The following is a 24370-nucleotide window of genomic DNA, read 5'->3' as shown; positions in this document are numbered from 1 at the left end:
TGCAGCTGCATTTGAAACAAACTTCCTAAGACATGTAGAAGTGGATTTTCCTAGCTCTTGTTAACTAGGCCTCAGTTTAGGCCCAGTCAACATCTTTTACATAATATGTTCTTTCAGCAGCACACAGTCCAGTAATATTTGCTTATTTCCATTGACATCGTTCCTGCTGTTTGATGGAAAAAAAACAATTCCAACATGCTCACAATACTGTATCTTACTCAAGGACTTGCTGCTTGTACACTGTGCCCTATTCATTCATAATAGTTTTCTGTTGTTTGTGTAACTAGTTTGTCATGCCATCTCCTCATGACATTAGCTAGAGTAGACAGAATAAATATTAATGTAGTGTGATAGTGTTTAAGCACTAAGGCGGTATGACGTCTAATAAAATTGTGCTCTGACTTTACTCTGTCTTAATCATTAATCATGTAGCCACGTTATCGAGGTAGATTTTGGGGTATTCACATTTGGGAGTCTCCAATGCCCACACGTTAACAACTGTACTTATATAGGATGGCTGGCATATGAGACTTTCAGACTCAGTTGCGAAGTGTAAATGGACAGCGGCAATCTACTCAGAGAAGAGTACCTGATAAGAATGAAAGGATTATGAAAGGAGTTGAAGGTATCTGTGGTGGGAGTGGATGGTAGAGGACAGAGATTAAAGTTGCCTGCATGGGGTGCAAATTATCTGACAGGTGTGGCAGAGAACCCGAAAATAGCGCATACCCTTTAGTGATGGACATGACAGTGAAGGGCAGAAAGCACCTAAGAGAATGTGACAGATAAATACTAAGGGAAAGGGAGGAGAGTATTCAGAAGAGATGGACCTGATAAAGAGTGCATGAGTAAATATAGAGTAGAGGGTACATGAGTTGGGAAAGTGAAGAGAATATAAATGTAATGAAGGAAAGAGCATTAAGGGTCAGCTACAATGTGTAGGATTCCATAGCCACCTTCTACTGGCCAGCATTCCCCAACTAAGGCAGAGGTTGGCAATGAAACATTTCCCCTTCCTACCACTACATTGGCCTGAGAGCTATTATGTTGTCATATATGTTGACCTGCAGTTTTAACTTTGCCAGCAGAAGCTCTATATTCCTACCAGGAAAAAAATGAAAGACTAGCATACTGGAAAGTTTAAAATAACTGGATAAGCTAATCAACATGCCAAGCTTCTCTCAGCTTCTAAGGACCAAGATAAGAGGAACAACTGAAGCACTGTAGCAAGGATTCCATGGGGCCCAGTGCAAATAAGTAAATTGGCCTATTTGAATGCTGTTTGGGCAATAAATGCACCTATCTGAGCTCAGCGGGCCCCTCAAGGCTCTGGGCTTCATTGCAACTGCACCTCCTGTACCACTGGTAACTATGCCACTGCCCTTGCTGGCAGTGGCCATGGCATACTCTGATCATACAAATCTCCTGTGCATGCAGAAAGCTGCAGCCAGTTGATTTGAGAAGGACCACAGCTTTAACAATGTCAAACAGGCATCAGAGCTGCCTGATAGAAACCTCACTAGAGAGGCCCTTTATCACTACCCTAATGAAGCCATGGATTAAAACTGTCCCACTCAATCCTTGCCTTAACCGTTCCGCACTGCCCTGCCTCATGGGAAAACGTCAGCACTGCAGGTGTTTTCACTTTTAGTTGAGCAGGAGTGCTGTTTATTCTCTTGCTGTGTGGAGTGGAGCTCACACTCTCAGGGAGACCCTGAGCGCTCGACGAAGGATACACACACTTTACAGAGAACATACACATACTGGCCTGCCACGTGTCTGAATTCAGTGGGTGATGTGCTGATGCAGGCCAGGTTTAATCTTTGAATTATGGGACTTATAGTCTTGTTTATTCCATTATACTGCAGGAATACAAGTCCTACAGGTCAAAGAAAAAAAAACTGAACTTGATTAAAACATCTCTCCTTGAACAGGAAAAGTTAGTAGCAACAATGCCAGGCAATTAAGAATTTCCCAATGCCTGTCAAACTCAGTTTCCAAATCAGCTGCAGAAGTGCATTAAAAAAAGTATGGGCACTGTGATGTTGCATGCAATGGGGGGTCAGTGAGCATGGAACAAGGTCAACAGCGTGGCTAAAAAGAACAAAAATAATCAAAATGTGTTTTTGGCTTTTCACAATCAGGTAGCTACATATAAATTGGCATGCAGCTTAAATGAAAAATAAATAAATGCACTATAAGTACATTACAAAACCTCTCTTAGTAAATACACAGCAGAGTCCGTGTCTAACCAGAAAGCCATACAATTAAGGGGCATACTTAAGAAATGTGGCGCAGCACACAGTGCGGCGCCGCTTTTCTTGCTCCCTTCACCCCCACCATGTGTGCGCTATATTTAAAATACGGCACACCATGGCACAGGGTAGGGGGCAATAGGGCATTTGTTTATGACAATACTGGTGTACTCTGCAGGAGTAACACCAAACTTTTGGCGCTACTCCTGTGGAGTACTTAGGGGCCCATTGTAAACAATGGTGTGCATCCTTTTAACGCCTGCTCTGAGCAGGCATTAAAAGCACTGAAAAAAATGACATAGGGGAATCTGTTAGATTTCTTTGCATCATTTTTCGCATCACCTCCTTACGGGGGAACGCCGACCTTTGCATACATTATGCTTGGCGTAGGCATAATGTAGAGCAAAGGGTAACAAAATAAATATGGAGCAGGGATTTTGGCCTTGTTGAGCCACTTTAGCGTCTAAAAAATGACGCTAATGTGGCGCAAGGAGGCACTAGGGGCTGTTAAATATGCCCCTAATTCTTGGCAAAGCACTGAATATGAAAGTCATTATTTTAGCTTGCATTATACACAGTATGACTGAGATAGACTGCAACAAAAAGCGGAAAACATTTTCAGATAAAATTGTGCCTTTAAAATCTAGTTTAGTAATATCCAACCTGTACATTATGCATTTTCTTTACATTACTGTCCCTTCAAAACCTCTAGGGCCAGTAAGCACTACATAAACACAATTACAATTAAAAGCACGCACTTCACAGGACAATCGTTAACTCTTAGCACTACCACGCAAAAGTAATAACTCTTACCACAAAACTTCAATAAAGTAAAGCGGTTACTGGCTCCAAGTATCCTTTACTTTTGCAGGTTACCTTTATTTTTCCACATTAAATTGTAGTGCACATTTGCAACTATTCCAGGCAAGCAGCATGGCAGAAACGATTGATCAGCTGTCTGCCGGGCCTCAGTTTTACAGCACAGAAGACTCGCTGAAATAATCTTCAGCTGACGGTTATGTATTTACAAAAATGTGAGGGGACTTTTAAATAAAAAAAGATTTAAAAAAACGAAAACATAACTAACTGGTGCATCTCGATTCCACCCACTTGTCCTCAGTCCCACTAAAGACAGACTTACCTGATCTGTAAGATTGTTGGGTTCGCTGCCAGGAAAGAGCCCAGATGCTGCAGCAATCCGATCCTGGATGGCACGAGGGTCAAGTTGCTGAAACTCTCTTGATGTCGCACGATAAACGCACAGAGTCCTGTCCTGGTTGATGACGGTCCTGCTTGATGACTCCTGGCTGGGTCCTCAATCTGGCGGCAAACCTGCTTGCAGCTGCTCTCCTCTGCCCCATTGTCTGATAATGCTGGTTTCCGTGCTGCTGTGCCTGTGCTGGCAAAGAAGAAAGGGAAAGCCAGCGCAAGTTGCGCTTTTTAAAGGGCTTTCCTTCCTTCCCGCCACACAGCTACCTGGCGGGTGATGTCACATGCTGCTCTGCCGTGACTCGTTACCACCAGTGTGAAATGGGCATCATGAGAAATATGACATGACAGTGTAGAAATGTGGTGCATGCCCACAAGATGACTATTTCTCCCTTTAAATGGGGACCTGTTGCAGTAAGTACCGGTAGTCTCCTTTGTAACGGAGAAGTTCCCGTACCTTTGGGTGGGTGGGGGAAGTTCCAGTACTCAGTACCGGTGAGTACTGGCCCATTTAAAGCACTGGTTAGAGCTATAGACGTTGTAGGTGCGTAACTGAACTTTTCTTGCCACATAAACTAGTCAAACCTGCAGCATAATTTAGTCCTCTCTGCAAAATTATTCCAGTGGCCCTGTCTATAACTAAAGTACTTCCATTTACCTTCTTCCTCTATCTGTAGCAAAAAATGAAATTATGCATTATTCATTATGTATTTTTTATATTATTAGCTGCGGTCCCCCACAACCCAGTGTGGGTACCGAGAGATAACCTAGACAGCAAGAGCACATCGTGGGGTGACTTTGGACAAAAATGTTTTGTAAAAGGAATGCCCCGCAAAGCATTATGGGGTGAATTTTCAGTACAGCGAATATTGTATCAAGACTGTAATGCTGAGAACATCCCCAACCTTTTGACTTCTGTGGACCCCCACTTTATCATTGCTGGATCCCGGGGACCCCCACTGACTCTTTATTGGAATCTGGGGAACCCCCACTGAGCACTACTGAAAGCTTGGGACCTAATCTGTTAATAATATTACAATTTCAAAGAAGTCGTGGAGCCCCTGAGGAGGCTTCATGGACCCCCAGGGGTCCCCGGACCACAGAGGACACCATAATAAAAGTAGCATTTTTCTTTTTGCTTTTAACCATGCTGAATGACAGCTGCATTGCTGTACACCATGGCTAAAAAACTAAAAGTCAATAGGTCTTGTGTAGGCGAGACCTATTGGCTTTGTCAATGATTGTTTTCTCTAAGTGTGCTGCAAAAAGAGACATGGCTGAAAAAGGCCGTCAGCAGGTCTAATAAGAAAGTAATGGTTTGGTCGTGTTTGCGTAATCCACATGGGAATGGGGTAATGCTCCCATGTAGACAACCGAGCTGTTCAGGGCCCTAGTGCCGAGATCCTCATCATTGCGGGCTGGCTCTGCCTTTTATATCTCGGAAGTACAAACAATAGAGCACTCAAAGTAAAGATCTATAAGAGAGCGGGTGGCGTCTGCAAGCAGGAGAGAGAAGAGGCAATTAAATGTAACATTCAAACTACAGAGCCTGTGTGGGGGTCTCTGTGTCGGGGCGGTAGGGGCACAGCAGTGGTTGTCGCAGCTCGTGGAGCTAAGAACGATGTCCACCATGGTGGCTTGGTCTACTGCTGGGAAAACATGTCTACTGTTAAAGCCCCTTTAGGAAATTAGACAAACTCACATCCAACCAGTTGGTTGTAGGTGTGGGAAGGCAGCTGTTTACACAGATCTCATAAAATTGTGGCGTTCATATAACAAAGATGGACCGTCTGAAGATAATTTGATGAACATGATTTTTATTAATATCACAAGCCTGCGTCCTTTCCTATTTTCCAGGGATATAAAAATCTCCTCATGCAACCACGTGGGATTTGAACCCACAATCCCCAGCTTTAGAGGCTGATGCCGTCGCCATTAGGCCACTGGGCCTGCTGCAAAATATTTCGGTGCAGGAAGTCTTGAGTCAGGGGTCGTCAGGTGTAGATTGACCAATCACAGAGGCACCCCTTCTGCACTTTGCCTGTACATATCATAGGTATCAAGTATATTGGTCCAAGTTATCTAACCATAAACCATGACTACAACTCCCAGAATGCACTATGCTAAATCATAACAATTAACTGGAAAAGCTGTTTCTGTTACATGAAGCATTGGTCATCCTAAGCAGAGGGTTTTGAATGTGGCAGTGAGGTCAAATGCGATGATGCCAGCAGAGAACAAGCCCTATGGAAACCTAAAGTAGGTACATGTATGCATGGATGTCGTATTGCACAAGCTATGGCACCTCTTTTTAGATAAGTGAGTTCATGTGATCATAAAAAATGCCCCCACTAACAGTGAAAGAGGGCCAATACCTGAAGAAGGTGACCTATTGGCCCATGCTGTATGTGGAGGTAGGAAGCAAAATGTGAAAGGCATCTGAACATACCAATGGATAAGAGGGCTGACACAAAGCCAGTCTACGTATATATCTATGCATTTAAAACAAAATGGCGCACTAGCAGCTTTACCTGCCTCGTAAGCCAAATGCAATAAAAACAAAGGATACAGAAGGCAGGCTGAGTTGGTCTACAATGTTGGCAAAGCAAACAAAGTGAAAAATATACTGAATGTGAACAGAAAGGGAATTTCACCCTTAGGGCCAAGGACAGTGTTTACATGTTAACAGAATGAAAAGTCTTGCATGCATTTTTGCTTCACATTTCAACAAAGCTCTAATGACGTTAGCAGATCAGCCTGAGAAGTTTTATGGCCCTAATTAAGGAGATAAGCAATGCACTGTGTTGGATGTTATGAGTGCTGGCAGGGAGGGGCCCTGGAGAGAGAGACTCTCTGGGATGCGATGCATATTGTGGCTTTCATGAGCAGTGAGCTAAATGACCGGGTGTCTGTTTAATAAAATAAGCTTATTTTAGGAGCCAGATGTAAACGTGGACAGGACTGGAATAAAGCCAAAACAAATGTCAGCGACATGGGAGGCGGTGGGAGGAACGGAATGCTGCAATAAAACACAGGCAGCTACCAGCCTAAAACAGTCACAGTGAAAGGGGAGCACCAAAAAAAATTCAAAAATAGTCAGACACAGCAACAGATAAAGAAACCAAAGTGGAACAATACAGAGGTTGGTCAATACTCTGAAACAGAAACAGTAGGGAGAAAAAGGCAGAACTAACCATTACCGAGCAACAATGATATTTAAAGGACACTGCAACCAACAAATGAAATCGATTAAACCACTGTAGAAGTATTTTAAATTATACACCAGGTCGAACCCTTATGCTCGACCTAAAAAGGTGACCAGTTCAGTTTTGCAACAGGCCTTTCACTGTGCAGCAACACATGTTGCTGCACTTTTAGTAACTTTTGAAATATTTGAGTTACAAACAATTATTTTGTTAAAATCTGCAGATTATTCAGCAGATGATGGATTGTGTGGCAAATGGGGTAAATCTGTAATTATACGAAAATCGCCATGGCTGTACAGTCGCATAATTCCAGTGGCCCTGGTTATATGGTGAGCCGTGTTACATGGCACTAATTACCATAGTCTCCTTTGTGATGTGCGGAAGGGCTTTTTGGAACAGGTTCACGTTATCAAGGAACAGCCCTAAAATGTGGCAAAGCTGTACAGCCTTACCCTCACTTCGCTATTTTAGTATGCATAACAGGCAGCCATCACACCGCCTTCAATCCTTATGTGAAATTCACACATTTAGGGGCATATTTATACTCCGTCTGCGCCGATTGTGCGTAAAAAAATTTGATGCACAATCAGCGCAAACGTTTCCCCGTATTTAAACTTTGACGCCCGAGCCTGCGGACGACAAAATTCCACCGTGTGCGTCATTTTTTGGATGCGGCAACCCGCCTTGCGTTAATCATATGCAAGGTAGGCGTTCCTGTCCAAAAAATGGCTTAAAGGGCCGTGCGTCGTATTTATGCTTTCGGGCAAAAATGACGCACGGCCGGGAGGCGGAGCCAGAAAATGACGCACAGCCCGATTTGCGTCAAAAATTAACGCCTGGGTCAGGGCAGGCGTTAAAATGGGGCAAACACACCTGTATTTAATCAGAACACACAGAACAAACAGCAGAGTAGCAGAGCAGCAACAGGGAGCCATGGAGGTGATTCTAATCCAGCGTGCACGCATACGCAGAGCCCAGCAGCAACAACAGCAGCTACAACAACACCAGCAGGGACCCCAAAGGCAGCGCAGAAGGCATGAGAGGATATTCCGCCCAAGAACAACCCTTCAGGACCTCAGGGAACACAACATCATACAGAGGTACCGGTTGAACTGGCAGGCCATTCAGCAGCTGCTGCGAAACATTGAACAGCAGTTGGCCCCCACTTTGGTGACACCCCGCACCATCCCAACAGAAACAAAGCTGCTTGCCGTACTTCATATGCTGGCAAGTGGCTCTTTCCAAACAACTGGTGCCCTGGTTGGCGGAATATCACAACCATCATTCTCCGCCTTTTTGCCCAAAGTACTGGACGCCATCATTCGACTGACACCCCGCCACATCTGCTTCCCTAACACATTGCAGAAGCAGCAGGAAACTAAACAGGGGTTCTACGCAATCAGTGGCTTCCCACACGTCCTTGGTGCAATCGACTGCACACATGTACGCCTTGTGCCACCTGCTGCAACTGAACACCTCTACTGCAACAGGAAGCACACACATTCCATCAACGTGCAGGCCATAGTCGATCACCAAGGATTGATCACCAACATCGTGGCTAAATATCCTGGGAGTGTACATGGCTCATACATCTTCCGTCACTGCACCATCAATCAACACTTCCAGGATGGACGGTATGGCAATGGACTACTTTTTGGTAAGTACAAAAACCTACTTATATACACACTGCACAGCAACCCTCTAGGACACACAACACATACACCACAACAGCAACATGTCAACAGGAACACACTGAGGTCCTGACATTGCTAGCCATGTTTCTTAAGTCACCATTGAACCTGTCACACATCGGAATTTACTGTACAGCCTAATGTGAAGACGTCAATGAGTGTGGTTGCCGAAATGTCACCTTGCAAACTGTAAGTGTCCCAATGACCTTTACATTAATACATTGCATAAGTGTCAAGGTATGGGATGCCCAGGGTACTTTCATATGAACGTGTTAACAACACTTTAAATTTTAACTGTGCATGGAACTATCATCTCACCCCCAGTGAAGACACACGGACACCTGTATCACAAGTCACAATGCTAGGGAGGGCACACTGTACTGAAAATCCCAAAACATACTGCTGACAAACGGTTAGCAGACAAACACTTGTTCAGCCAAGGAAACAACACAATGCAGATGGTATAGCCTACAAGCATAGGATGTCACATTAGTACACAAAAGAGTCACAGACAACACAAGACAACTACTGCCATTAAAGGTCTTGTCAATAGTGCCATCTACATCAACATTATCCCATTCATTTTCTCTTGCAGCTGATCAGGGGTATGGCATCCAGCCATGGATTATGACACCATTTGGCAATCCGAGTACAGCTGCAGAGCGTGCATACAACGAGGCCCATAGGAGGACACGCAGCATTGTCGAGCGGACCTTCGGCATCCTCAAGTCAAGGTTCCGCTGCCTCGACATCACTGGTGGTAGCCTCCTATATTCCCCCGAGATGGTCTGTAGGATCATCCTCACATGTGCAATATTGCACAACATTTGTATCCGAAGAAACATTCCCCTCCTGGAACCAAAGCCACACATGCCTGAAGAGGAGGAAGAGGAAGATGATGGCCTGCAACAGGAGGGGGAACTACAGAACACAGCTGCTGGTATACGCAGGCGGCAACAGATTGTAAATAATTTCTTCTGAATATGATCACCTTCACCACTTTAGTTAACTATTTTAAATAAACACCTATTATAATCACCATATCATGGTCTGGCTATTCCTTTTTACACACCTTCTTCTCTACTTATCAGAATAAGAGTGTTGCCTCATGGAGCATTGCTGAGATACTGAGTAGGACACGGAACATCCCAGAGCTTATGTGATGCCTAACATACAATGGTCACATACACACACACTCTTAATGACATATATCATGTACATATCTCCTTTGAAGGCCTATAGCAGAGGACCACAACTATTTCACACATACATGTTGAAAGCAAGGTCCAACGCAGCATATGGCACACAACTATGACACCATCACTCAATAAGGGGAAAACAAGCCTCATACATGAGGCAGTCAATGTGCTTTGGCATCACTAACAGGAATGTCTGACAAGACCCTTGACAGCAGTTAGTCCAACTGCATCCAATAATTGCAAGGAATATCTGTGACTAGAGTTCCATAGAAGCAGAACATAGACAGCACAAGTGCCACACATATGACATGCATTGCGCACATGACATTCCATGTACATGTCAGCCCATTTCCAAACTCATTACACACCCATGCACCTGGTCACAACCCACCTGTCGGAAGAGGTCCCTGGAATACTAAGATGTGTACCCTGATAATACCTCGTATACAAACACAGACCAACATTAGCAAACCAGTGTGCTACACCCTTTCCTATGGTATGCCATTGTCAAAGAACATCTGACTGCATGGACATCAGGTCAATTTATACACTGTCTTCTAGTTTCAAAGCCCTGTTAGCACATGTAGATTGCTTCCCCTTGTGAAAATGTCTGTTGGCCCTTAGAATGCAAGTCTCACCTACAGGACTGGTGAGAACCAGATGCAGCCCACACCTGTGATCACCTCCATGCACACCACCCATTACAAAAAGCACTGCCCCTGATGATGCCTGGAACAGCATAGGAGTTGCCATAATGTCAAATACATCGTCAACCATTGATAGTAATTAAGCCGTGTAACACAGCCCTTGGGTTCATTTGTCACCTTCAAAAACACAGGACATACACAGATTGACATGTCAACTGTCTAGTTTGTCCTCCAAACAGTCTCAGTCAGACCACTGATTATGTAACTTGTCCAGTAGCCTGCTCCTGAATCATCTTGCATTCTGTCAGCCTGACTGGCAACTGTCTGTGCGTCACACTAAAGTATCCCTGTGTCTACATATGTACCACACTTGCGTAAGCAAACCTGCCATTCATCAGGGGGCATTGGTCATGGGCTTCTACCATGCATACACAAATACATTGTATAGCATCATCTGCCTTTTAACTGTACCATTTGAGTTAAATCCTCTTGGAAATGCAAAATTCACGGCCCATCCCTTTTCTGGGTTGCATTTATGCATGAATGACAAAGTGTGACAGTGTCCCAGGGTCATAGGCAGGGATTGGGTACGGGGCTTTCAGCACAACCAGCAACCTCTGATAATGTACATGACTAATACACAAATGTCAGAACCATGACAGTTCACACACAGCATCACAGTGCGCACAACATAGTGATTGGCCGTGTGTGGTGAATAGCTGCGAGAATAAACAGCACAGAGGCTATGATGTTCCCAGATGCAGTGGGAATTGCAGAGGCCAACCTGTGTACAAATGTTGTAATGACACCTGCTGGAACATGACAATTGAGACATTATCTCACTCAGCACACCAAGGTTGCCCTGTTGACTGTCTCATTACACGTCTTTAGTGACAGGGTGGGACCATCCACATGTTGGTTCACATGTCCACATCTACTTTACTCACATTGATCAACAAAGGATACTCAGTAGTTACAGGAATAGCTGCCAATGACTCATGATGAGTTCTGGTCCGAACTGTGACAAATTACATCCCAAAAAATCTACAGGATCATCATTGGACCACACACATGAACAAGACACCTATGTGCAATTGATCACTGGAAATATGTGGACACGTGCTGTCTTGTATGCTGGTCCACCACAGCCACTTAGTTGGGGCTCACTTCTATGGCCTCAACTGTGGTGTCATCATACATATGAGATTGACCCTTGCCTGTCTGTGCAAACAACATGGTACCCACTTCCTCAATGCATGTGTATGACTCACTGTGGGATTAATCAACTAGTGCCTAGGAAGCTCTTACCAATACTCTAGGACATAGGATGTAGAAATTGTGGACCTTTGACATGAACTTGTGTCTGCCATCCATCTGGTGCATGCTTTGTCACATGTGGTGTCTACGTGACCCTAAAACTTGGAAGTATACTTTGCGGGTTTTGTTACATGTATGACTAACACATGCCCTTGCTCATTCCAGTGTTTACTTGCATCTTAGGGTTGGACACATGGACGTCACATTTATAAAACCAAATGTACAATAATGCTTCATGTGATGTACACACACACCTGGTCAACCAACAAATTAGTTGTCAAAGCACACACTTTGAGCCAAAGGCATTTAGGTATTGTACATATGTGCGTCACATTGTTATCCTCTCCTTATGGCAAAAATGCACAATTTGTGCCACACATATATGTAGGCCACACTTATGACCATCTATGACGTCAGCCAACTGTAAACATACTGTGAAGGGTGTAGTGGATGATGTTCTGCTGCAGTATGATGTCACACATGTGAACATACACCATCAACACCATACTGTCTTCAATTAGCCAATCTCTGATGTGTTCCAAATGTAAAATAACCAAAAAACAAGTAAAAATGCCCCAAACCAGTTAATGCACTGTAATTTTGACGTCCCTAGCGGTGTGCGTCATTTTTTGACAACCAAAACAGTATTTGCGTCATTTTTTTTGACGCACAGGAGTGAAATATAGCCCGCATCCAGATATTTGTACAGTCCATGTATCATTATGTGGATGCGGGTTAATATTCACATCTGTGCGTCAAAAAAAATTACGCAAAGTTTTGTGCAACAAAAAATGACGCATAACGCAAAAAAGGCGGGACTTTTCATACAGGAAGTGATGTAATAGGATATCCTGTTTACAGATCATGTACAGTGGGTGTATTTTCACTTTCACTTTGCAGTCTATGATATCCTTCTAGACTGTGTGGCTGTGTAGAGAGTGTTGTCCTGAGATTTTGTGCTGTTTTTGTCCTGTGTGCTATCTGTAAAGTCCTTTTGTGAAATAAATTTTGTTTGTGTATACTGTAGTACTGTGTTTTGTCTACATTTGTCCATTTATCTTGTGTATTTCTTGTTTGTGGGAGTCTGTTGTGGGTAGTGTTAGTTTGGGGATAGTTGGGCTCTTTTAGTGTTTAGGTTACTTTTTTCCTGTCTTTTTACCCCTACTTTCACCCATTTCCCCTTTCTATTTCTTTTACCCCTATTCCTTCTCTTCAATTATAAGTATGTCTGGTAGGCCACGTCTTGGCAGGATGGGGGAAGAGGAGTTGGGGGGCTTCATCTGGCTGGTGACACATTTCTTGCCGCTCATGATCCAGGCAGGGTCATACAGGGCTACCCAACAGAGGCGTGCAGAATCCGGTGGGGAAAGGTGCTGCATCACCTGCAACGTGTGTATGCCAGCCAGAGGAGTGACCACCAGCTGAAGCACCGGTGGGCTGACCTCATCACCAGGGAGCAGGATCTCTTGGACCACCTGGGAATCATGATTGGTAGCACTGTTGGTGAGTACGACTATTGTTATTGTGCTTAATAGAAAGCTCGGTAGTGACATCAGTGGATTAGTGCAATGTCTGCCAGCTAACTTGATGACTGTGTGTAATTTTGGGGACATATAAGGGGATCATTTATGCACTATGGCAAGGATCACAATTGCTAGCTGTCAGGTAGCACGTGCTCAGCAAACTTACAGGTATCTTTGCCATGAAGGAAATTGGTGCGGCCTTTCTGTCAGCACAGCTAACAAAATAGGAGCCAATCATGTCTATATAGGGTATTATTGACAGAGAAGTACAGATGTACCAACATTTAGGCCAACTATGTTGACACAATTGCTAGACTGACTTTAGAATCACTACATGATGCTGAAAATGAGTGCTGCCTTCACGACCATTTATAATAGCAAAGTGGCTCAAACATTGGTCTCATGTGAGTCTGGTGAGTGTTGAAGGAAAGCGTTCACAGAAGTACTATGAATGTGTGGGGTTATTGTGTTTCTTAATCTTTTAGGATAAATGTCAGTTCATGAATTTAATACATCGTGTAAAGGTGTAAGGTGCCCTCAGCTAACATCGTAAGATGTTTGTTGGAATCGTTTGAGCCACAATCCAAATATGGATGGCAGTCTAAGTGTATGCACATGGCTTTACATCTCCATGGTTGGTGCAAATCACCCCGACCACTACAGTAAGTGTTGATATGTCTGTTATGTGTTGTGTTTGCTGGTTATGGACTCGTGTGAGTTGGACGCATAGCAAGGTGTGATGCTGTGGGCAAGTTTTTCACTTGTTCCATGAGTGGGAATGCAGTTTTCACATGTTTTGAGTTAGTCAATGCGTATCCAATGGTATCATGTAGGGATTGTAGGACATCCCTGTAGGCCCCGCTGTGAGTACAGGGGATAGTCATGTCTCTGACACTTGTATCACCAAGAGTCGCAATGGAAGTCAGCCCCTATTAAGTCAGCCTGTCAGACCCACATTCTCTAAGATTGGTGGAGCTAATAGCTTCCCAATAGACTTCTGCTTCCCTATTTACCTACGTAATTTTGAAACAGTAGGTAGAACCTCCTAGCATCATGTACTGCCACATGTAGTGCATCAAGTCTGTGGAACCTGAGTGTAATGGCATAGGTGTGCATGCAATTCATGATCATGGGTGTTCTAGCAACTCTGTGTCTGATGTTGTGTACTAAGTTCTGATTTTCCTGACATTTCTGACCCTATGAGTGCTCTCTGGTTTGCTGACTCCTAATTGTAGATAGACCTTACCTGTGGTGTGTCTGTAGAGACAAACGTGTGGATTAGCCTATACACTCCTCGGTGAACATGTTGTTGGCAAATTATAGTTGTGTATCCACCGCCCCCCCTCAAACACGGCCAGGGGTTTGTGAATGGGGTACCTAGTATTGATGCTACCAGTATGTTACACATACCTGTGAATAAGTGACGGTTTGGTTGCATAGTAGTATACACACTCAGGTTTGGCACTTGGTACCATACTGGAAAGTCCAGTTACAACTTGCAGACCGTGTGGCTTTAGTTTTGCTTTCCGTACACTGACATTTGTAGCCCAGCTCTTGGTGGAGGATATGCAGCATGATTCTTAGATGTTAACTGTCAGAACTCAGATTGCAAGTCAAGGCCAGTTGTTACCCATCTTGTGGGTTATGAATGTGATTTGTGTGATGTGACCTTTGTTGTCTGGCCTGCCATGTACTTCCTCAGGGACATTCGATGCTCTGTATCGTGATATGAGCTGTTAGAAGTACAGTAGATGTATTGTCTGATTAACTTGCTGTGCTGTTTCACACAATGCAGTTACTAATGTGGCATATCTGCATTTGTCTTCACAGCAGCTAACATGACTCCAGACCAGGTCCGCGAATTTCAGCGTCGGGCCATGTGATACCAGCACATCCTGCGGGTGGAGTCGGGGTTCCGGAGGATGGCCCGGCGATATCGCCATGGACGTGCCTCCAGGGCATGGCGAGCCTTCCCACAGGGTGGGCCTACTGTGCCCACCACAGCCACCACAGAAACAACCACCCATCTGAGCCAGGTGGCCCCACCTACAGCTGCCTCTGTTCAATCTACATCTGCTGGACTTCCTGGCCCCAGCATTGCCACTGGTGCAGGACAGCCCACACAGACCTCCTCCACCGGTACCCAGACTGCCACTGCTCCAGCTGTTGACCCTGCAGCCTTCAATAGACTTGAAAACAAGATGGACAAAGTGCTGCGCAAGGTGAGCCACCTGAGCCGGGACGTGCGGCACATTAAACGGCGGGTCAAGGATATCAAGAGGACTCTCCGGAGGGCCAACCTCTAGACAGTTGAATAGATGGACATGATACCCTCCCCTCCCTCCTCTTTCCTTGTTTTTATACGTAGGGTTGTTAGGGGGCTTAGTGTTAGGTTAGTATAGGCTGTTAGTTTAGTCAGTGTTAGTGGGTGGGGGGTAGGGGTCCTGCTTCTTTCTTTTTTGACTTATTACATGTGTGGGTGGGTGGGGGGCTATGTTGGGGTTCTTGTGTGTTAAAAAAAGAAAAAAACTCAAAAAACATTAAAAAAAACATTTACCAAAAAAATATATATTTGTATAGGATAGTATAGTATGTGTTTAGGTTAGTATGTGTTGTCCTCCATGTGTCCCGTCTCATAAGGGACGTGGGGGGCAGATGTTTAGAACGTTTCGTTACATGTGATAAGTAAGTGCAGCTTAGGTTAGTTAGGGACAGTTGTGGGTAATGAGTAGTCAGGGTAGATTAGGGTAGGTAAGATTTTTCCTTCAGTTTCCTCATCTATGGTTAGCTTTTAATAAATATTTGGTTACCCCTTAATAGTATGTGTTGAATGGTACTTAATCGTGGGTTTGGATTCCGTGTACATCTCTTTTGTACTATAACATCTGTGTCCAATGCTACAAACAAATCCCAACTGAGCTGTACGATTGGCAGCTAACCCAGAGCTACCTTGCAAAGTGTCTACCCTTTGTTGCAACCACCAATCACAGTTAATATGGATGACAATCTGTTTCTGTTGATAAGTGTGTTTTCAAAGTCACTAACAGTGCTTCCAGACTTGAAATTGGGGAAACAGTTTTAGGTCTGACTTCAGTGTGATGATCATGCACACCCTTATAAGATGAGTTCTCATTGGCAATCTTGTATTCTTGTCTTCATGACCCTCATACATCATTTGTGACACAGTTCGGGATGATTACCTATTTGTATGTTAACTCAGACACCTTCATTTGTGCAGTTTTTTTAGTGTTTACTTAGATTAGTGTGGCATGTTTATTGTGTTATTTTTGCATGTTGACAACATTTAGTGGGCACTATTTGATGACTTAGTTATCCCCTGAGGAAGCATTCTTCTGTCCAACACAGCATGGTGGTGTATGGTTTCTCACTTAATCAGTTTATTCCCTCAGGATGGGCAGAGTATGATGCAATCATGGTCACTGTGCAGATTTCTCTAACTACATAATATCTGGACAGTTGTATTGACAAACTACGTTATTTGACAGTAGGGACATTTCAATTATCTACTGCGCAGTTGATATGTCACATTACCCAGAGACAGATTTGTTGTGTAAGTGCTATTAATTGAAAAGTGCTGTGGTGCTATATGTACATGATTGTGAGTCCATTGTAGTGATATCGTCCATTGTGATCCAACACAAGGGTTTACCAAAATGCTTTTGTCATGCTGGGGTTGCTGTTTCAGACAGTGCAGAGGGACAGGATTTGGGAATGAGTAGGAGAGAGACAATCACTGGGCTGGGTAACAAGATATACAGTGGTTTGCAGAACAGTGCTTGAGTACAGTTGTTGCAAGACTGGCAAGTTACAAAGCGCAGGACCTTGGTAAATGTGGGCCATGTGGCAGGGACTAGTGCTTCCGGGTACTTTTCCTTGTGAATGTGATCTGTTCCATGTCTTCTTCTTCTGATGTGTGTGTTGCCTGCTTTGTCCTTGTTGTTGTTGGTTGTGAAGGGGCAACACACACCTCAGTGTTAGAAGACGTGGAGTCAGACATCCCGGTCGCTGCTCCCTGTGAAGGTCTTAAGGGCAGTACTGCTGCAAGGAGGGCCTGCTGGTTCTTGAGAAGAGCAGCCACATCACGATAGTAGGCAGCCAGGTCGGCCCTGAGGGGTTCAATGTTGCATTCGTGCACGCGTTGACAGGATTGCTGTTGTAGGTGTTGGGTCAACTGTATTACAGCTGTGCTGATTTCCTTCTGGGTTTTCTGCAGTTCCTGCAAGATATATGTTAGGGCTTGCATAGCTGCTGCCTGATCTGCAGATGACATCATGCACAAACGCATCCCCTCAAGGCTGGCTGCCATAGTTTGCATCCCCACCCGCACCTCCTTGGCCAGCTCCTGCTGTACTCCAACTACAGTTCTCTCAAAGCTGGTGCCAGTGTCGTCTGAGTCCTCAGCTGTATTGGAGCTGGCAGGTCTTACAATTGGGGTGGTGGGTGGATCCTCTGCGATGGCTGCTTGTTCTGTGCTCCTCCTTGTGACTGAAGGTGGGGTCTGGAGGGTTTCAAGGACCTTTTGGATGGTCTCCTGGGGAATGTTTATCGGCTCGTCATCCATGTCATCAGGGAAATCTGGGACAGGCATATCGGCAGGAGATCCATCTTCCTCTGCAATGAAACAGGGTACAATTAGTGTGTCTGTGTTGTGACAATTTTGATGTGACGTACCTGCCTTTTGATGAATTCACTTTGTGGTCTTGTTTTGTATTAATATCTGCAGTCCTTCAGATGGGCATTGTTTCAGGCCTATGGCCCACCTGTGTGTCACATGTATGTTATTGAGTTATTATGTTGGTTTATGTCGAATAGAGAATTGCCACCTTCTTGTCCTACTCGACCCTCCGTGTATATCCATTCTCATGGTGAGACCTTTCACTGGCTGTGGTGTTCTGATGGCCCTGGCAGCACACTTAACTATCAGGACCTGCCCCAATCCCTGATCGTTCACATCAACTTAAATGTAATTGACATGTTGCATGTCCTATGCATGGCAATGTTATGATCTGATATGGATGTTGACATTGTTAATGTGTCCTGCTGATGTTGGGTAATGTGTGTTACATTGGATTGCCCTGATAGTCGTATCAGTGTCCTATTTCGTCCTCTGACTGTGCGGGTGTATTTCAGTGACCAGTTACATGGGTCCCCTCCTCAATGCTGTTGTCTGAGCAGTATGACATTTGTGATGTTGCCTTGTTACCCAGGCACAGGATGGACCCTGACATATGCAGCATGGGTGTGACCTTAGTACTGTGTCGCTCCTATTGTTGTTTACTTTGGCTGATGTTTGTGACAACTATGGGCATTGACATTTGAGTGTACTGGGGCCTTTGTCTTGTTTCAGGAGATTGTTGCAGATGTCATCCTCACCCCCTAATTTAGGTATGTATGTTCCATGGGGAGGTTACTGCCATTGGCTACTTGAGCTGCACACAGATCAGAGGTGGTAGTGGCAACTGTTGTCGCAGTTACATTGCAGTTGTCGGTTTGGCTAGAGGATTGCTATTAGGGCCCTAGTTAATGTAGGAGGTATGTTGGCTGACGAGTGCCAGGATGTAAGTTTGACGTAGTGGCCTTCCCTCCTGTCGTGGCTTTCCCTTTGCTCCATCGTTGGCATGACAGCATGCCCCCATGGGACTGTTGTTGGTGTTGTGTAATGGTGTGTCCCAGGTCTTCTCAGAACGGGCCATGCCCCAATGCCATGCCCCTTTACCCATGCCACTCCATGTACATGATATCTTACATGCAATGTGTAGTAGGTATTCCCCCCCCCCCGGTTGCATTTGACATTAGTGCATTTCAATTCCCCATGCGACTTACCCTGCATGTGCGTTGTCTCCTGGTAGTCTGCGCTGTCCTGTCCTTGAATCCCTGTGACGATCTCCTCAGGGATGACGGCTGTGACCATCTCCTCCATGTGGTCCAGGGCCTTCTGGTGTGCTGGACTCCCACCTCCAGTCTGCAGTGCTGCCTTCCTGTTCCTGGCCATCTTTTCCTTGGTCCTGCGTTTGCAGTCATGCCAACGTTTCTTGCACTCGATGACTGTTCTGCGTACTTCAGCCACACTGTTAATCTTGTCGACAATATGTTGCCATATAGCCTCTCTCCTACTGATTGGCAACTTTGATGTGACAAACAGTTAGTGCTGGTGTTCCGTCACCTCTTTAACCAGAATTTCCTGCTCCTCTGCACTGAAGCAACACTTTCTTTCCTTCTTAAAAGTGTCCTGGTTCTTGTGTGGGTCCTCCTGGCTGGTTCCTGGTCTGCTGTCATCTTCCTGGGGTCTGTAGTGGCATCTGGGATCCATTTTGGCTCGCCTCTGGTGAAATGGCTGTGTTCGCTGTGTTTTTTGATGCTATTGCGTAAAAGAAAACGGCGCATATCCGGTTTGCAGTGTCGTAAATCGACCCACAGTCATTTCCGCCGCGTTAACGTCGTTTTCCTTTACGACTTGACGCCGCGGTGTGCGTCAAAAATAATGACTCCCACCTGTTGTTTGCGCCGCCGTGCGTCAAAGTATAAATCTGACACCCGCACGACGCACCAAAATGGCGTTAGCCGGCGGTAATATTTGTGACGCAAAACTGCGCCGGCGCAGTTTTGCGTCAAAAAGTATAAATATGGGCCTTAGTGGCTGATCCAGGTTATTAATTATTGTCGTAGATTTGTTGCTTTCTGAGTTAGTATTGTGCTCTGAAACTGAACTCTATTTTCAAGTGATGATGTGTTATGTTAACAGAAGTTGGTGTAATTATTAGAGTGAGATAATGTAAGTGGGAATAGAGTGACAGGAAGGAGGTTAATAGTGAAATATCAAGTCCAGATTTCATTAATGTTTAGACACTTGTCTTTAAAACAATAATACAATAATACACTTAATTAAAATTCCTTAAAGTGGCTCACACTCCTACACCGGCCAAACAATCCAATTCCACAAACCATAAAATGCGCCATAAACATTGGTCTTACAAGCACTAGAGACGCTATATAACACTTCTTGCCCTCAGCCTTTACATGTGTCAACAAGGTCTCATCATGTCTTAAAACTGTAGACATCAGCATATTATCCCAAGCCTGATTTAAAAAAAATTGGTGGGGCACGTGCTACGTCTAAAAATTCAATATTTACCAAAAGTGCAAGTGCTTCAAACAAATGTCTTATATTATATTTTATAAAAAGAGGTTTTGAAATCGAACAAGCCTAATAAAAATGAAGGCAATCTAGCGAAAAATGGACATTAAAATTTTGAACCTTAACCTACACCTGCAAATATTCTCAGCGTCTGAAAGTGCATCAAATTTATCCGGACTTTGGTACTGTAAATTCACTGCGATCCGGAATTTTAATATTAGTAAGCGAAGCTGTGCTTCTGGGAAAGTGGATATGTACGGGAACACCCTCTGATTTTCCCAGGATTTCAACATATAATTGGTTGAAGCTTTCCCTCTTACATACTGCACATCCTGAAGCCAGAATGCTCTTCTACATGCCTCTTTTAATTCACTTTTCGAAAGATGAGAAGCCTCAGTCAACTTAAAATTCTCAATGTTTAGGGCTGCATAGGTTTTCTCTAATCTGTTTCTAACTTGCTCTGTCCATTTAAGGTCACTTACAACAATTTCCTTAGTACAGAAGGCTAATACCTTCAGGACCTCCGAGCATCAAAGTTTATCCCAAAATCGCAGGATAGGTTTGGAAGCCAAGTAATTCCAGGACTGCAGATCCCCTTCTAATCTTATTGCAGGGGCCACCGCACCTTTTGGAAGGTCTAACAATTTCTTCAAACATTTGACCTCACACTTTCTCCAGTTTACCTCCATACTTACGGTCAGTAACTTGGCCCCATATAGGCATTGAGCGGGTACTATAGCATTTTAAGCATTTAATAGGGTACTCCACGAGTGGCCTCCAAAGATATTCTTAAACCGTATTAATCTTCCTATTTTTGATGCCACCCGTGTCTCCACTGACTCTTTGTGTAGAGTCCAGTTCAAGTTCTTAGCAAACATCATGCCTAAGTATCTATATGAGGTTACCACCTCCACCCTACTATCCCCCAGATACCATTTGAACGGTTTCTCATTTTTCCAAAAGCCTATTTTTTGTTTTTTTCCACGTTTACCTTAAGTTTGTTATCCTCGCAATAGCTATTAAATCTAGTCAGTTTCCGCTGTAAGCCTATGGGGGTCAAATCCAAAATAGCCAGATCATCTGCATAAAGAAGGCATGAAATGTACCTACCCCCAATTTTCTGAGAGAAGGAGTTAATAGAAGCAAGCGTTTCCAGGAGTCAGTAAAGGACAGGGAAACTTGCAGAGGTGCCAAAACACATTGCTAGCCCATTTAATAAAGGTATTCTTTTCAACAGGGTCCTACTTAAATCAAGTTCTACCTGAGCCCAATTCTGTGAGTGCAATTCCTGAAGGATTACCAGTAAGCTGGAGGGTATTTTCAGTTGCCGCAGCTTGTCCTACAGGATACTTCGGTCCACCAGGTCAAAGACTGAGCTAAGGTTGACGAAACAACAGCAGAAATTCCCTGATGTTTCCATTGCCTTACGCCTCAGGGCCCACAAGCTGAAACAATGATCGACCATAGAATGCCCTTGCTTGAAGCCGCCTTGCTCCATAGGGACCCCATTATCGCACTCGATCCAATTCTTAAGAGAAATAAGGATTACATTTGAGTACAATTGAGCATCCACATTGAGAAGGCTTATCAAGCGAAAATTACTCAGGACATCCGTCTCTCTTTTTTGTGTATCACTTTAATTATTGCACCCTTCCAGCTCGGCGGTAATTCAGGAGACGAAGGCTGTGCGCTACATAGGGTTTCACTATAATACAACTGCAGGCAGGTTATCCGGCCCGCTGCTTTAGTTAAATTTAAGGAAGATACCAGTTTACCTCTAGCCTGCACTGACAAGGAGTCCAAAGAATCCTCTTCTCATTGGGGCCAATTATCTCTCACAATCGTCTCCTTCAACTTATAGATGTTACTTAGATAGGTAACCCAAGCGTATTCTGGGACTGTGCACCTTAGGGGGAAATTTGACTGACTGCACCCCCTCTGGACTAACTTCCAAAACGTAACCATCTTTATCCTGGAAGGTACTAATCATAAGGTCCCAGTTAAGTTGGTAAAAAGCCTGTTTTTTGGCCCTAACAAGGGCCTCATACTCCTTCTTCATATTGATGTAACTCTCTCTTCCACCGGAGTTCACCTTAGAGTGCCTCATCCTCCCAGCTTTCCTGAAATTCTTCCTGGCATTTAAGCACTTTTTACCAAACCACAGTCGTTTTAAGGGCTGGATAGAGTTATCCATTTTAGCTTCCTGGTTACGTATGCTAACTATAGGGGTCAGCAGCTTTACTGCCTCTTCTATAGTTTCTGAGTACCATTCTAGGATTTTCGCCCCTGAGACCTCCTCAAAGTCCTAATCTTCAGACATTTCACATTGCATCTTTCATGGGTTCTTGTTGTTATGCGCTTTGGATTGGCTACTTTCATCGGTATCACACATTTGCTTCAGTAGGGAGCTGCACGAAGGGCGGTTTTCAAGCCCCAATGGCCACTGCCCCTTATTCTTGATACCTGAAAGCTTGTACAAATGTAAAAAAAAAACATGCCTGTATTGACATATGCAAAAACAACAGAAGATGGACGGAATGCAGAACAAATCAAACATTCACTCCCAGTCACAGATCTGGGTTTAATCCATCAGTTTTTTTGTTTGCCATGCCATTCCAGCCAGGACCTAGCCATATGCAAATCAGTCTTTACACTGTTCCCCATGGGAACAGTCCAGCCCGAACTGCCAGGCCAGGTCCTCCCTGGACCAGAAACAAGCATCCTGGGACCGGTTTCAGGGTATCACCCTTCATCAGCCAGGCTAGTTTGAATCTGGTGGCATGACAAGCACGGGACCCACGTCTGGGCATACCCTTCCCACTTGGGGCAACAAATGCAAAAACAACAGAAGATGGACGGTATGCAGAACAAATCAAACATTCACCCCCAGTCACAGACCAGTCCCAGGATGCTTGTTTCCGGTCGAGGGAGGACCTGGCCTGGCAGTTCGGGCTGGACTGTTCCCATGAGGAACAGGGTCAAGACTGATTTGCATATGGCTGGGTCTAAACTGGAGTGGCATGGTGAGCAAAAGAACAATGGATTAAACCCAGATCTGTGACTGGGGGTGAATGTTTGATTGGTTCCGCATTCCGTCCATCATTTGTGTTTTGCTTTGCTTTTGCCGCCATAAGTGCGCCGGGTATGCCCAGACTTGGGTCCCGTGCTCACTATGCCACTGGAGTCAAGCTAGCCTGGCTGATGAAGGGTGAAACCCTGAAACTGGTCCCAGGATGCTTGTTTCTGGTCCAGGGAGGACCTGGCCTGGCAGTTCGGGCTGGACTGTTCCCATGAGGAACAGGGTCAAGACTGATTTGCATATGGCTGGGTCTAAACTGGGGTGGCATGGTGAGCAAAAGAACGATGGATTAAACCCAGATCTGTGACTGGGGGTGAATGTTTGATTGGTTCCGCATTCCGTCCATCATTTGTGTTTTGCTTTGTATTAACATATAGGCCCTCATATTGACCTTGGTGGTCTGAAGATGGCCAGGGCCACAGTGGCGATCTCACTGGTGACAGGCTGGCGTTGAAGACCACCACATCCCCGCTTGTACCGCCAGAGCGGTTGGACAGCCTTGCTTACCATCTCCGACCCGGCGGTCGACTGAAGACCGCCGGCGGTATAACGAGACGTCTACCATGTAGCACCGCCACAAAAATCCTGGCAAAAAGGCTACCAGACACAGGAAATTTCTTTCCTGTCACTGGCAGACGACTCCCCCAACCCCCGCAAACCCAATGCCCCCATCCCCATTCAATACCAGCACCCCCACCCCCCCTTCCATAAAAGTACCCTGCTCCCCCTTCCCCCTAACCCCCTCCCAGAACTGCACCCCCTCCAGAACAGCACCCTCCATCCGCATACACTCCCACACGCACCCCATATACACTCATTCACCTACACTTACATACACGCATTCACTCAAACGCATCCATACTCGCATTTACACAAACATTCCAACACGCAATCACTTCAACAATCATACACACATTCAGACACCCATACACACACACATACACACTTACATTCACACACGCAGACAACACTAACTCACAGACAACACCCCCACCCTCCCATCCCCCTCTCCTGTCGGACGATCGACTTAACTTGTCCGGGGAGGAGATCTTCCGGCAGGGAACGGGAACAGGCGCTTCCACCTCCGG

Source organism: Pleurodeles waltl, chromosome 5 (genome assembly GCF_031143425.1).
Source record: "Pleurodeles waltl isolate 20211129_DDA chromosome 5, aPleWal1.hap1.20221129, whole genome shotgun sequence".
In the NCBI taxonomy this organism is placed as follows: domain Eukaryota; kingdom Metazoa; phylum Chordata; class Amphibia; order Caudata; family Salamandridae; genus Pleurodeles; species Pleurodeles waltl.
The sequence above is the reverse complement of the archived record's forward strand: the minus strand, read 5'-3'. Positions refer to the sequence as shown.